The sequence below is a fragment of the Echinops telfairi genome, unplaced genomic scaffold, assembly GCF_000313985.2.
Source record: "Echinops telfairi isolate 266 unplaced genomic scaffold, ASM31398v2 ScPeMD7_2010;HRSCAF=2546, whole genome shotgun sequence".
In the NCBI taxonomy this organism is placed as follows: Eukaryota; Metazoa; Chordata; class Mammalia; order Afrosoricida; family Tenrecidae; genus Echinops; species Echinops telfairi.
The window spans coordinates 3,363,916-3,369,161 of record NW_022105908.1 but is presented as its reverse complement, the minus strand read 5'-3'; positions in this window follow the sequence as shown (position 1 = coordinate 3,369,161).

Genomic DNA, 5,246 nt, shown 5'->3' with positions numbered 1-5,246 from the left:
CTCTTTACACAGTAGCTATTCTCTACACATGTGTGACTGGTCCGCATAAGTACATTATGGCGCCAACCCTGTCACATACACCTGTATTTGTACAGGATGTATGTGATGGGGTTGGCACAATGATGTCATCACGCCAAGTACTCGTATGTGGGCATATCTGCATATGGGCGGACTCTCCTGGAGGCAGATAGGGGAGTGGTGTCTCGGTTCCTAAGACCATCAGAAATATGTGACAGGGTCGTTTGACCCCCAAAGGGGTCACGACCCACAGGTTGAGAATCACTATTCTATAGGGTCATCCTGAGTTGGAAAGTACCCAATGTCAATGGATGTTGGTTTTAGTTTCTACGTTTACGTGATATCCACATTGATGAGTAACTAGCTGTCATTGAGGGTCTGACTCCAACTCATGGTAACTCCATATTTGCCTGAATAGAACTGTGAATGATGGGGCTGATAGTGGCTTTTCATATGGAAGTTGGTTGCCAAACCTTTTGCTTGAGACACCTCTGGATGGACTTGAAACTTTCATCTTAGCAACCAAGCACCTTAAGAATTTGTACCAGTGAGGGGCCCCCCTGGTGAGCGGAGCGCACAGTTGGCTGCTGAGCCCCTTCAACATTGCTTTCTTCAATTTCACCAAAAGCCATTTTTGACAGAATGGGCCTGGGAGCTAGAGTTACTGCAAAGTCTAATAGTTAGCTCCTCTGGTGTTGTAGGATGTATTTCCCTAGAGCAGGAAATTCAATGAAGCATATGGAAAAGGGTGAGTAAAAAGTTATTGCCAAAACATCATAGAAACATTTAGGAAACAGAAATATCAAAGTATGAAGCTATTGTTTCTTGACATATCTTCCATAGGGGCCTATATTCTTTTGATGGCAGTGTTTCTAACTCTCTAACCCTTTTCTGAAGAATTGGGTACGTTTTATTTATACTGCATCAAAACAGCAATTTGGCTGTCTTCCACGGATGCAAACCATACATACTTATTTTTAATGGTCTGAGTTTGGGGAAGCAAAGGAATTCTAAAGAAGCAAGATCAGGGCTGTCGGGTGGACGAGATAAGGAAATTATCACAGTACAGCCATTTTTGTCCTCACATATTGAGTAAACGTATGTTGGGATGGAGATAAAAAATTCTTGACACAACTTTCTTGGCTTTTTAATCACTAATGTAGTTTTCTACCTTCTTAGAACTTCTCTTTAATAAGTCTCATGATTGTCCTGTGTTCTTTGAGGAACTCTTATCAAGATTACCCTTTGGAGTCCCAAAAAACAGGTGCCATAACTTTCTGAGCTGACTCTCTGCCTTGAATTTAACTGTCCCAGTATATTCTCTTTGAAGTCCCTGTTTTTAAGGCACACTAATAGACCAAGCTAAGTGTATTACTGAGTAACATTGCCAACAGCCATCCCTTGATCCCAGAGACATTTTAAAGCATGTTTTTCTTAGAATAAACCCATGCATACATGGTCTGGAAAACCAGTAGCAATACTTTTTTTTACTTATCCACCAGTACAAGATAGCATCAGTAAGTTAATGGGAAAATTCCATTATTTTTTAATTCCAATTGTCTACAAACTCATGTGCATGTGAAAGTTGGAGATTGTATAAGGCAGATTGAAGAAGGAATTGATACATATGCATTATGGTTCTAGGAATGAATATTGAAAATACAGGGACTGCCAAATCTGTCTCGGAAGAAGTACAACCAGAAAGCTTCTTGAAAGGGAGGAGGGCAAGACTTTGGACATGTTATCAGGAGAGACCAGTACTTGGAGAGAGCCATTATGCTTGGTGAAGTAGAAGGCCATTGAAAAAGAGGAACACCCTCAGCAAGCAGGATGGACCCAGTGCTGCAGCAATGGGGTCAAACATAGCATTGAGGACACGTAACAACAACAAGAAGACTACGCTTCTGAGACTTCCGTATCCATAGATGAGTGACTGGATAGATGATAGATAGATAGATAGAAACTTCTTTCAAGAAAATGCTCAATGTGATTAGAAAGGCTGACAAGTCTCAAATCCATAGGTCAGGTGTCCTTACACAGGTAGCTGCAGAGACTGATGAATCCAAAATTGGCAGGTGAGATGGCTATCTGCTGGTTTAAGTGCAAAGAACCAGTGCTGGTTTAAGTGAAAAGCCTAGAAATCAGGTGATTAATACTCCAGATTGAGCAAAAAGCTAGGGTTTTGCCAGAAGACCCATCTATATTGGAAGCAATGATTGGCTGTTCATAGCAGTTCTCCTCGTGATGATGTCACCATTGCATCAGATCTTGCTGAGGGTGATTACTACATCATTACTCCTAAACTACTGAAAATCATGGCCAGCCAAGTTAACACATAACCTTAACTACCACATTGGTGAACCATGTTTTAAAATAATTTACATGTAAAGCAATATAGGCTAAGGGTGGTAGCTGTCCCATCTATTTCATTAGCCTTCATTACCCATTCCCATCACCCAGAATTGTTTAACTTTTTTTGGTCTGCATGACTCACTTAGTCCTTGACCCATGCTGCTTTACTTTGGAATTCTTTTAAAATCATGGTTATTCAACAAAGAGGAAAAGTCTGGCTAAAGCTAGCGTCCTTGTCTGTTATTGGGGCAGAGTTTTAATAATTCACCCAGGGCGGGAGCAGAGTGTCTTTATATGGTAAGAGAATCTGAGATGGATATTGAAGGTTGGGCAGAAGTTCCGCAGATAGAATTGGATCACAAGAAAGTAATCTAGAAAGAAGGAATAACGTGAGCATAGATTTGGAGGGAAGAAATCATGTTTTGATTTTTTTTTTTTCAGAAAGAAGGAAAAAGTCTAGTTTTCCCCCCCCATTTCTTAAATAGTATAAACATTGAGTGTAAGAGCCGTGGAACAGCAAAACTAGAATGTCCAGTGGTGGAATCTCAGTAAGGCAATGCATAGTAAATATATCGAATTATATCCCGAACTTTCAGTGTTTTCTTTAATATGCTACTTCACATGTGGTTCACTGGCCAGTAGCACTAATATGGAGTCTGTTAAAATACAGAACCTCAGGCCCTCCCTAAACCTTCTGAAACAGAATCTCCATGATAGCAAGATCCTCGGGTAATTTGTGCACATATTAAAGTGCATGCATTACATTTTGATACGCACAGTTCTAATGCAGATTATTAAAAGCCCAGGCTCCCTTGAAGTCTTAAATAGAAACACATGTCTTTGGAATGTAGCTACGACTGGGCTTTGAATCATGACCTGAATCTTTATTTCTCCAGTAGCCCCAACTATCGTGGAGACCAACTGTATTAGAAGCTCTCAAAGTTTAATAAGCATCAGGGTAGCCAGACATGCTGATTAGTACACAGGTACTTGAGCCCTACCCTCCATGACTCCTAAGGATACTGATGTTGGCTGTGCTGAGACTACCATTTGGGACGGACTATATTCGGTTGGAAAGAGCCTTGGTGGCATAGTGGGTCTATGTTGGGTTGCTCATTGCAAGACCAGAAGTTCGAGACCACTGGCAACTCTTTGGGAGAAAGATGAGAATTTCTCTTCTTATAAAGAGTTACAGTCACAGAAACTCCAAGGGGCCAGTTCTACAGGGCCCTATAGGGTCACTCTGAGTCAGCATTGACTTGATGGCAAGTGAATTTATTAGGTTTGGAATGCTAAGAGAAGGGAATCATTAGGTGGTAAAAATGGTTGAGGACTTGACTACTAACTGAAAGGCTGGCAGTCGGAACCTGCCGGGAGGAATCTCAGAAGTAACGACTAGTAATGTATTTCTGGAAAACCGATCACTAAAGCCTTAAGCAGCCTAATTCTCCTTGACACCACGGGCTAATCCTGAGATGGATTCACTCCTTGGCCGTGGGATTGCTTGCTTGTTTTCCCCGATTTGGCCTAGAGGACCGTGTGTCATCAAGGAAAGGTTTTTGGAAAGAAGAGACCTCTGAAAAATATGATTTTTTTTTTGTACAAAAAAGTTTTAAATTTCCTGTATTGGTCTTTAGCTTGCCCCAGCCCCGTTTTAAGCTGGGCATTTATCATAGTTAAAGTATAAATAATAGCATTTGCCTTCCAAGCAGTGATAAAATTAGCAGTGTAAACAAAGCCAATGGTGACCTTAGCTCTCTTGTTGACTCTGACCCAACACCTCCTAAGCAGCTTGGTCAGGGAATTGAGAACAGAAGGAAGGGGGCCCTGGGAGTGAGAAAGACCCTCTCCTTGTTTACTTCCTGAGATCCCTCCAGCACACAGGACAAGTTCCTGAAATGCCTACGTATGATTAGGCCTCTGGAGGTCCCGAACGTCAGCTTCGGGATGGTGCCAACTCTGTCATGGTTAGTTTTTTCTAGGAGGGAAATTCCTTCCCACATCAGATTCCCTCACTGTTGATACTTGGGTTTCCTGAGAAGGGAGTGCACTTTCCCAGAGTTCCAGAGTGGCATGCTAGTGCCCAGAGCAAGCCTGGATGGCTGTAGCCTTTCAGAGATGGGGTTTTTATTGGGTGAAGGACAACAGGATCTCCTGCATTGAGACAGCTATTTGCATAAAACCCGACTGCTTCCAGAGACTCAGCTTGGTCAGTCATCTCCAAAGGGCTCTCTTTTTTGAAAACTTCTGGTTTTGTCTCAGATTTGAGCCCTCTTCTGTGGCACTGAAACTAATGGTGGTTCAGTGATAGGTCTCTCATCTTCTTTGGAGGAGACCCAGGCTTGGTTTCCAATCAATGCCCTCATGTGATGCTACCACGCATTTGCCAGTGGAAGGTGACATGCTGCTATGAGCTGACCACCTCTCAGCAAAGCTTCCAGAGCCAGCTGGACTAGGACAAAGGCCCCGGGGATCTACCTCTACCCCATGGAAGACAATAGTATGGACCAAGCTGATCATGGTAACGGCACAGGATTGGGCATCCATGTGAGCTGAATGGCAGCTCACTGTGACAGCTATAACCACTGCTTATTTTATCACTATTTTTTCATATCCTATATGTTAATATGTTGAGGGCAAAGGCTCAGCACTAGACGGTACTTTTTGTACTCCTTGGAGCAAAATCTTGGCATATCAAAGCACGTGGCCTATGGTCCTGGGTTAAATGCAGTGGGTGAGGAAAACACCCCCTTCATACTCTTTCTGGCTCCTCAAAAGAGAAGAGCTAATTAAAGTCTAGTTTAAATTGTACTATTCATGGGTCACATGGACTGGAGGAACATATGCTAAAAGGAATAACTCTTTCTTCTTTGAAA